This window comes from Cibotium barometz, chromosome 23 (assembly GCF_041138505.1).
Source record: "Cibotium barometz isolate CiBa-2024 chromosome 23, ASM4113850v1, whole genome shotgun sequence".
In the NCBI taxonomy this organism is placed as follows: Eukaryota; Viridiplantae; Streptophyta; class Polypodiopsida; order Cyatheales; family Cibotiaceae; genus Cibotium; species Cibotium barometz.
Genome location: NC_141068.1, coordinates 19,959,721 through 19,971,151, shown reverse-complemented (window position 1 = coordinate 19,971,151; position 11,431 = coordinate 19,959,721).

Here is an 11,431-nt window from a genome sequence, read left to right as displayed (position 1 = left end):
GCTATTGATAGTTGTGCATACAAAATTGGGCTTTGCTTTTCCACTTTTTACAAAAATAGTTCAAGCACTAGAGCTTGTTCACACACTAAGTGTAAATAATCAAAAATCATATGTGCTAGGAATATAGCAATGCCATGCACAAGTGTGCATAAATAATTTGTACAAACCTTTGGCACATGGTCAACAAAAATAACTCATAAAATAAATGTGTACTCATTTACACATATAATAACCTTGTGCACATTCGTGCATTCCATTAAGCTGATTTTTGCACACATTAAATCAAGAATATTTTTCGACAATCATTATGCATCAAAAATATAATAAAATATATACCTGTAACAGTCCTCCCGTTTGAGGAAGCAAATGTCCTCAATTGTGTAGAAGAAAATGCTACAACAACAACATCATGCTCGTAACTATCGATGTTATAACCTACAATGTAAACTTAGAGGTCTGAACATGGCTCAGAGGCTAATCATGAATGGCTCAAAGGTTCTTATGGACATGGAATACCACAAACATACTCAGAGGTTCTTATGGACATGGAATACCACAAACATACTCAGAGGTTCATTGACTAAACAACATGGCTCAAAGGCACAAAGGCATGGCTTAGAGGCTTGGGTGAACATGGACTACAACAATAAAACTCGTGCGACACCTAAATTGGTGACCCTCACACTCATCATGAAATCATAAAGAATTAATATGATATAGACAAGATCCCTTATGTGCAACACACACACTACTCATCACATGTTTCTATAAACATATCCCAATTAATTGCCCTTCTCTACAATTAATCCCAATATAAAACGTTGATAGGCACAAACACAACATATATTCACCACTTGTTTCATTATGATGAGAGTATCATTATACACATCATCTACCATGGTGTGAGTTACCACTTGTTACACTCCAATGAGCATGGAACATCAGTTACATAAACCACTTGTTGCACTTCTATCGTGTGCAATTGTCTAGCATAGTCCACTTGTTTCACTTTGACCACCACAATACAGTTGTCAAGCATGGTACCTACTACTTGTTACACCTCAACAACATACACCCGTCAAGCATGGTCTCAAGCTATGCCAATACCACTAGATAATCAGTATTTAATGTGGAGTCACCCACAATACCAATTCACTAGGATGGCACACTAGCGTCTGGGCGTCCCCGTACAACTAAAGAGTGGACATTATGTAACATCCCTCCTACTTGGATAAGCAATTAACCTTAGATGCGTGTTTTCTTATTACGAGCAAAGGAGATCAGTTGTTGTATACTATATAAATTCAAGTATCTTCTCTAAATTATAACAAAAGGCATTGTATCATCAAGGACTTCTATGTGTAATAAATTCTAATGTCTCATACCACCAGAAATTATCCCACACAAATTTAGAGGTAAGTATGCATACTTCACACAGGATTAATCTCATGTCCCATACCACAAGACTAATTCATAGTGAAAATTTCATAAAGTATACTTCAAGATGAAAGGGCCAATTCCTTCAAGAAGTTCTACTTTGATGCATAAAAAACTCTCCTTGAAATTTACAACAAAGTGTTAACTAAAATTTATTGTAGGAATAATCAAATGAAATAAATATGTTACCTCAAGAATCGGATGATCGAATTCGTATGAAACTGATTATATGCATTCACGGCCACAAAAGAGGCCTTCCAACAATATTTGGTTTACCTCAAAAATTAGTCAATATAACTATAAACTTCTTTAACAATTGAATTAAAAATAATTTACCTGTTAAATACAACAAGATTATATTTAAAGTATGATCGCTATTATGAGGATAATAATGAGAAGCTTACTTGGAAGTGCTCGAATCACTATTTGAAAGATCAAGCTTACATAGAAATATTGGAGGAATTATTTACTAAGTTATAGAGGTAGCAACTTACTTGCAAGTGTCAGATAGCTTTGGTACGAAATACATATTTAAAAGGACATAAATATCGCGAGCATATGTGACATTTTAATTTGTTGATGATTAAAATGATGAAAAATAGAGAAACTTACTTAGGTTGGACTGCAAAATATTAGTTAGAAGAAAACGAATCGATAAATAACAAATTTATTTTATGCAGGTAATCAAACTCACACAAGGCGAATACTTAACTGGTAAATCATCGGAGATTTTGCATATACTAATATGCAGGTTAGTTTCAATTCATAATATAATATCAAACTTCAATTGTTAATTTATAAAATTTAGAAAGTGTAGTTATTACTTAGCTTGAATTTCACCCAAAATTTGAAGGCTCGTATATCGAAGATAAATAGCAAAAAGAAATTTGCTGATGTCGAATAATCGACAAAAAACCATGATTCTGAAAATCGTTGTTGGAAGTGCTACTTTGTTGATGGAATCATAATCTTTGAAGCTGATGATGCTTGATGAAGGAATCTAAATTATTAAAGACTCCTTGATGCCCAAATAATCCAAGAAAATAAACATGTTAAAAAAAACTTTCTAGATATGTCAAAAATATTGTTGAATAATTATGCCCAAGGTTTTACCACTTGTTGAGACTTGAAGGAGAGGCAAAGAATACTTCATTTGAAGCTAAGGTAATTATAAGATTTTTTATTTTAAGGGTTAAGAACTCTTAATGGTAAAGCATGAGGGAATGTAAAAGCTTGAGGAGAGGAGATGTAAGGCTTTGGAACATAAACTTTATAATATAGGCTTTAGAGAACAAATGTAAGCTTTGTATTATAAGATTTAAGGGACGTGTAGTGAATTTTATATTATAAGATTTAGATTATAAAGCTTTTAATAAGATTTTGATGAAGCAAGCGGCCAGTGCACAGAATAGAGAGAAGAATTAAAATGATATTAATAATAAATCACCAAACGTATTAAGAGAGGTTTAAATATTAAAGTTTTTATTATTATTAAAGCTTTCGCTATTTGAATGAAGTAATAGGAGTAAAATTGGCCCCCCCCATGCATAGCAAAAGGGAACGGAGACAGCCAATCGGAGCCTCAAGGGAGATAAATAGAGTCGGCGGGCGAGGGCGGCCAGCCACGTAAGGCAGTGGCAAACAAGAACACGGGCCGGCGACATGGAGAAAAAAAAAGAAGGATTCAAAATAATAGTAATAAAAATAAATGCCAAGCAATAATCATGCAAAAGAGAGAGAGAGATTAAAAAAAAAGAAAAAAGAATTAACAGCCGGCGACGGCTAGCGGGATTTGCGAACAGAGGAAGGAAGAAGTAAAAAAGAAGATCTGCTACCGTCGATTATAGAAACATTTGAGCTCCTACAAAATTGAGAGTAGGGTGATAATCTCCATCCTTTACTCAATCAATCCATATGGTTGGATTGCCAGGATTGAACAAAACCACTTTTTCAAAGAGAGGTGGATTTTTGGAGAGTGGTTTTCCACCCGGTTAATAACCACTTGTGATTTCCTTGTCCTTTGTAGACTCTTTTTGGCAGACTCTCCACTTCCAGTGTTTTGAATTTATTAAGAAACCTTCAAATTTGCTCCAAGCCAATACTCTTTTTGAGGAAAAATAACCACTAGTGATTTCCTTGTCCTTTGTAGACTCTTTTTTGGCAGACTTGACTCTCCACTCACTTGACTCTCCACTTCCTGTGTTTTGAATTTATTAAGAAGCCTTCAAATTTGCTCCAAGCCAATACTCTTTTTGAGGAAAAATAAATTTCTTGATTTTTCTTCGAGTCTCCATGACCCAAATTCATTACTAGAATTTGCAGTGTGCTCTGATACCACCACTACTGTTACAAGGACCAAGGTACATGGAGAATTGATTAATCCACAAATTAATAAGTAATAAAAATAAACCATAGATACCATAACATAACTCAAGAGCATAAAATCAAAAAACACAAGATTGGGTGCAATCTCCCCCCTTATGTGTGTAGCTCCACTTCCACGACATGAGTATTTTGAGAATTGTATTTTGAGAATTGTATTTAATAAATAGCCCAAGGAGCTATTAATAGTTTTATATACAAAATTGGGATTTGCTTTTCCACTTTTTACAAAAATAGCTCAAGCACTAGAGCTTGTTCACACACTAAGTGTAAATAATCAAAACTCTTCTAGCATATGTGCTAGGAATATAGCAACACCATGCACAAGCATGCATAAATAATTTGTACAAACCTTTGGCACGTGGCCAACAAAAATAACTCATAAAATAACCTTATACTCATTTGCACAATAACCTTGTACACATTCTCACATTCCATTAAGCTGATTTCTACACACATTATTTTCTACGATCATTATGCATCAAAAATATGATAAAATATATACCAGTAAACAAACAAACTATGAAATAGAGAAAGAAAATGAGAAATTGCTTGTCTTTGTTAAAGTTTCTTAAGACCTTAATAAAATAAAATTTTGTTCAAACAAAGATAATCTTCTCTATTTGAAAAATGGTATTCCCCATGTGTAAAAATCTTGAGAAAAACCCTCGTGACCCCCAAGTGTACATATGCACATTTTGTACACTCACCAATAGTCAAGGTGTCAAGAGATAATAAATTTAATTAATTAGAAAAATAAAATAAATTAGACCATTGCCTAGCTCATAAAAAAATATTTGAAATGAGATAGTCAAGGTTTTCATGGTAAAATTTAAATTAACAATAGCCATGTCTAAGGATAATTGGTCTAAGGCTGTAAACCATGGTTTTTAGTAAAACCACAGTGGATTTGGAAAAGTGAGAAATGGTAAACCACACGTGGATCTGGAAAGTGGGAAATGGTAAACCACACGTGGATTTGGAAAGTGGGAAATGGTAAACCACACATGGATTTGAAAAAGTGAGAAATGTTAAACCACAAATGGTATTAGAAAAGTGGAAAGTGGTAAGAGGTTTTGGCAACGTGCACTAGCCCACCACCGAACAATTGGATACAAATGGTGCAAAGCTATAGAATGCACACATCGTTGTGGAATGGTTGACTTGGAAGATGGGAGATAATGTGCAGAAAAGGCTCTTCGTGGAAGTAAAGGCTCTTCGTGGAAGTAAAGGTGGGAGATAATGTGCAGAAAAGGCTCTTCGTGGAAGTAAAGGTGGGTGATGTTGGCAAGTCTAATGCATGAACATGCCAGACCATCAAAGGAACTCGCTCAACACACTACATGGGTTTCAATCGCAAAGATCCTACACAAGTGCTATTTAGAGGCTTATCATGCTTTTGTTCTTTCTACATTAATGAAACATGGGATAAGTGCACCAATTTATCTCATGACCTTGCATAAGCTAGATCCCATGAATGTAAGATTCCTCCCTCCAGCTTTTGAGGTGTGTAGGTGTAAGAACCTCCCCTTTTGATCTTATAATTATTCCCCTCTCTGAAATAAAAAAAATATCCTGTTTTACCCTGTTTTGGCCTAGAGAGAGAAAATGTCTAAAGGAAGGTAATTCAAAATTGAGATATTTTTGGATATAAAAATCCTCCTAGTATCTAAAATGGTTTCCCTTGAAACAAAAAAGAACTTTCCAATGTGCAATTGGAATTATTTGAAAATAGGTAAAAGGGACCTTAGCCGCCTGAGGGTCCAGATTATTTAAAAATTTTGAATTAAGGTTCCTATGGACCAATAAGATTAATCCAAATGTAGGGATGAGATAAATTGAAGAATAAAAGAAAATCTCCCAAAAATGAGTAAATGCTCACATAAGATGAAGAGTTGACTAAGGACAAGGTTTATTAGTTAAAAAGGAAGAGATATTTAGAGGAAATGATGCATTTTTGACACCTCAGTGTGGGAAATTCCCCTCATGAAGGAGGCGCCTATTTCACATATGTGGATGAGTTTTAAACTCACAAATAATGAGTTATTTTCATCTCTCCTCTCTCTTGTTTCAACTAGATTCAAAAAGTAAGCTAAACTGACCTAAAAATGGTCAAAACATGACCAAACTGATCTCGAAAATTCTAGAATCACTTTGCTTGGTTAGAGACTCACTTTTTCCTATAAATAGAAGCCTCCCTCCTTGTAAAAGGTTAATGGTGTTTATGCACTGTTACTCTGCTTCTGTCTTGAGCCATTTAACATTGAATTTCTTGATAATTCAATTGTTTTTTGGCCTAATGCTCTCCAAGTGAATTTGGTGGCCACTCTTGCTGCAAACAAGAGTAGAACCCTCAATCCCTCAAGCCAAAGAAAAGCTTACAAGCTCCATGTAAGCTTAATTCTTACTTATTATGAATTTTAAATCTATGGTTTTATTAAATTTTATGCTTTGAAAATGTTTGAATTAAAATCTGATGCTATTCCTTGATGGAAAGGCCACCCCCTTCTCTTCTTTACAATTCAGCCCTTCTTAATCCTAGAAAGTTTAATTAAATGATTGATTAAACTCTTTTCATTGTTTACTCTCTTGATTTTTGGAAAATGGAGTAGATTAGAGATATTAGAATTCAAATTAGATTAATTCAAGTCATAAATTGAATGTTAAAATTGAGAAATGGTCAGCCATACAAAGGAGGTTATGGCAAAATTTTCTTAAATTTTGTGGAACTAGAGTTTGTCATTAGGTTATTCTAAAAGAGTAATTCCTTCCAAAGATTTATTTTTATTTCAAAAGTGTCATTCTCATTAAAATTGAATTTATGCTTAGAAAGATGCATAAAAGATTTATTTTTATTTCAAAAGTGTGATTCTCATTAAAATTAAATTTATGCATAGAAAGATGCATAACGGATTTAATTTTATTTCAAAAGAGTCATTCTCATTAAAATTGAATTTATGCATAGAAAGATGCATAAAGGATTTATTTTTATTTCAAAAGAGTCATTCTCATTAAAATTGAATTTATGCATAGAAAGATGTATAAAGAATTTCTTTTTATTTCAAAAGTGTCATTCTCATTAAAATTGAATTTATGCATAGAAAGATGCATAAAGGATTTATTTTTATTTCAAAAGTGTCATTTTTCTTAAATTTGAATTATGCATAAATAGATGTGATGAGATAAGATGCGAATCAGATAGATGATTGGATAGATGTGATGTGAATAGAAGTTATGAGAATATGAGATGAATAGATGTGATGAGATGTGATGCGAATCAGATAGATGTGAATGGATGGATGGATGTGAGGTGAATAGAAGTGATGAGAATATGGGGTGAATAGATGTGATGAGATGTGATGGGAATTAGATAGATAAGAAGAATGGATGGACGGATGTGATGTGAATAGAGGTGATGAGAATATGAGTTGAATAAATGTGATGTGAATTAGATAGATGATGATTGGATGGATGGATGGATGTGAATTAGATAGATGTGAATGAATGGACGGATGTGATGTGAATAGAGGTGATGAGAATGTGAGGTGAATAGATGTGAGATGTGATGTGAATCAGATAGATGGGAATGAATGGATGTGATGTGAATATGGGGTGAATAGATGTGAGATGTGATGTGAATCAGATAGATGGGAATGAATCGATGGATGGATGTGATGTGAATAGAGATGATGAGATGTGAGGTGAATAGATGTGATGAGATGTGATGTGAATCAGATAGATGGGAATGAATGAATGGATGGATGTGATGTGAATAGAGATGATGAGAATGTGAGGAGAATAGATGTGAATAGATGTGATATGAATCAAATAGATGGGAATGGATGGATGGATGGATGGATGTGAATAAAGGTGATGAGATATGAGGTAAATAGATGATGAGATGTGATGTGAATCAGATAAATGTGAATGGATGGATGAGATGTGATGTCATGTGAATCAGAATGTAAATGAATGATATGAGATGTGAGTGAATGTATGTGATGATAATGGATGTGAATGTGTATGTGAGGAATGGATGTGAATGTGTATGTGAAGAATGGATGTGAATGAGTATGTGAAAGAATGGATAAGGATATGTATGTGAAGAATGGATGTGAATGTGTATGAGAAGAATGAATGTGAATGAGTATGTGAAAGAATGGATGTGGATGTATGTGAAAGAATGGATATAGATGTGTATGTGAAAGAATGTGATGTGATGTAAAGAGATGAGATGTGACATGAATATATGTGGATGTGAAGTGATAGATATGAATGTATGGATAGATGCGAGTAGTCGTACATGTGAACGATTAGATGTGGATGTGGATGAATGAGATGAGATGTGTATGAATGAGATATGATGTGGATAGAAGTGATGTGATATAATGGTGATGAGAATAAATGTGAATGTGATGGATATGAATGAATGTGATGTGAATCGGGATAGATGTGAATGAATGAGATGTGAGGTAAAATGAATGAGATGTGATGTGAGTGAATGTGATGTGGTCTGAATGGATGAGATGTGAGTGAATGTGATGTGGTCTGAATGGATGAGATGTGAATGAATGTGATGTGATGAAATGTGGATATGGGTAGATGCGAGTTGATGAGATCTGATGAGGATAAATTGAGAAAAGATGTGATGAGATGAAAATGATGTGATTGGATGAGAATAGGAATACTTATAAAATGGTTGTGGAATTAATTAATGTGGTTTGATGTGGAGCAATGTGGAAAGATGAGAGTTCATTATAGAAACTATATTTTTGAACTATTTTTAAATGACTGTTTTATGTCAAGAATGCTAGAGAAGCATTTTGATCGTCTTGTGAATGAGGTCATGGAGACCTAATCTGATAAAGTTGCGACAGCTCACGGAGAGTCAATGGAGGACGCCTCACGTAGCAAGGTCAAGGCCGAGGTCTTGACCAGCCTTGGTTCGATTAAAATGGTGAGCTTCTGGTACGGTGGATGAGGGACCAAGGAAGCAGCCTATGAGTGAAGCGCTAGGTCACCTCCTGCGAAGGATCCTAGAGTTTGCTGACCATACAGTGCTCGGGCTCTGGGTCGCCGATGATACCCATACGTGCGTCGTGGAAGATATTCGAACAAGGAGTAAGAGTTGTTTTCTGAATTCGGGCATGGATCTGGTTGATTGACTTTGCTGGTCCTTCAACGGATGAGTCCATGGCTCTTTTATATGGATCCGTTGGTTGATCTTGCTGATCTTCAACGGGGATTCCATTTTTGTTATGAGAATATATTGCCGGTTACTATGAGCTAGGAACTATTGAAAAGGCCCCTGAGTGGACAGGTGGTGAGCGTTTTGGTTGCCAAATGATGCCATAGGTACACCGATGAAGGAATGATTGGAAATAAGGATTCAACCGGAGATTTTGAGGATTATGATTAGTGACACAATGGTTTCATTAAAAGATTGTTTTTAGAAGATGCTGAGTCTGTGAAAAAGGCAATTTCATATTGGGTGTGTAAGTGGTGTGACTAGTTTTAAGTTTGCATGAATATTCGGGTAGGGGGCCTGGGAACTCTTTTCCCTAGTACCCGGGACAAAACCTAACCAAATTATTAATTGGATCCCATCACTACAGTGGTTGGTGGCAGTTGGCTAACCCACGGGACTGGATGGGGTTAGTAGGCTGGAGTGATGGATCCCTAAAATGAGACTCAATTCTATTATGGTACGATAGATGAAGTAAATCCCAGATAAAAATTGTTCTATGGAAAAGAATCAACGGCTGTGCCTCTCAATGAGGAAAAAAGCGTTGGTCTCTATGATCTAAGTGGAATCTTTTCCTTGATCTAACTTTGATACTACAGGTTTGGTCAGATCAGTTCAGTTAGTTAAGGCTTTTGACTACGTTAGAGAAAAATTTATCCTGGAGGAATCGCCCGTGCTTTCCGGGCAAGGGAAGTTTTTCCGGGTTCGGTTTTGGAAGAACCAATGGATTAGTCTCTTGTCGTCCGGATATCCGTGGGTGAGGCCCCAAGTGTGGGACCCTACCCCGCACAAGAAGTGCTACTTCTGCTGCTAGCACCCCTAAATTCATTGCGCGGTGGGGACAGGGATCTCACAATGAATGGCCAGAATACAGCAAACCTAAGCAGGATGATATAACATACTCAATGGATAGAGACCAGCTAGCCAACGTGCTTGACATGGGTGACCATTTCGCAATACTTAGGTCCCCTACAAATGAAGATAACGAGGTCTATTATGTGGTGTTGTGCAAGCAACCCAAAATATTCCTCTCAGAGCAAGTGAAGGATGGTTGGGGCAATGCGTTCAACGGTGGAGCAAAGTGGTATATGGAATTTACTATGCAAAACTACCTACGAGTATAAGCAATTATTTCCTACTAAATTATGCACCACCTGCTATAGTGCATGCTGATGCAGTTTTGGCAATCAAGTTTCCAGTTGCAAGGAAAGCACAAGGTTAAAGGCCATAGAACAGTGTATCGTGTCCCCACAGAGATGCACAAACAAATCTTGGTAAACATTTCATTGTAAGGCCTGCATGACATTGAGGAGAAGGAAATGTTTATCCGAACACTAAGATCATGCTTTCATTTTCTACCATGTTTTGTTTTTTTGACATTTTGAAAACATATGTTGAAAAAATCACACCTTCCTTGAAAATGCATATTTTGAATTTCCACTTTTAGCTTAATAGTACAAGGCTTGACCTTTGTGGAAAAATGTATACAATTTAGAAACTCCAAAGCTACTAGTAGCCACACGAGCATGTAGAAGCGTGGGGGGTACGAGAAGTCGCACAAAAAAAAGAATGGAAGAAATTTGTTGAATCAAGATAATTAGTCATTTACTCGGGATAATTGACATAAACACCAAAACCCAACATAATAGTCATTAATTTCAACACACATCAGCTAGGCATAATTTGATCCAAAACCTTCATCCATCATAAATCTCACTTCTTAAACAACACTCTTGCACATTCACAATGCACATTCACAACATATTCATAAGACATATAGCTCGAATCTTGGGAGAATATGCAAGTGCTTCTTCCATCACCTTGAGATAGCTGATCTTCATCCAAAGATCCATGGTTTTTAGCCTAGTTCTAAGAAGAAACGTACATGTTTATAGAGAGATAAATGTTGCCTTTGAGCCAAAATGTACTCTTGCCTTTGCGCCATGGAGGAGGTTGAGATGATGACCAAATCCATAGCAAATCTGTAGTAATCCACACCAATTTTTGCATGTAAAAGCACCATCAAAAGAGGACTATGCTTCCACATACCTACATCGTTGAACTATACTCAAGACGGTCTGAAAAATGATGTCTTCTATTGAAATTGACATGTACATAGACAACAACAAATACAAGTGTACCAACACTAACATTCTAAAATTTTAACATTATTAAAGAGAAAAGTTTTTATTTATGGTCATGTACAAAGATAAGATTAGTGGCTTCCAAATGAGCCAAAAGTACCCATCTACAATTACAAGGTCATTTACAAAGATAACAACACTTGGCATCATATAACCAAGCTGTTTACAAGCTACCTTTAAGGCCTAGAGAATGGTGGATAATTTTCATCATAAAAGGCCTAGA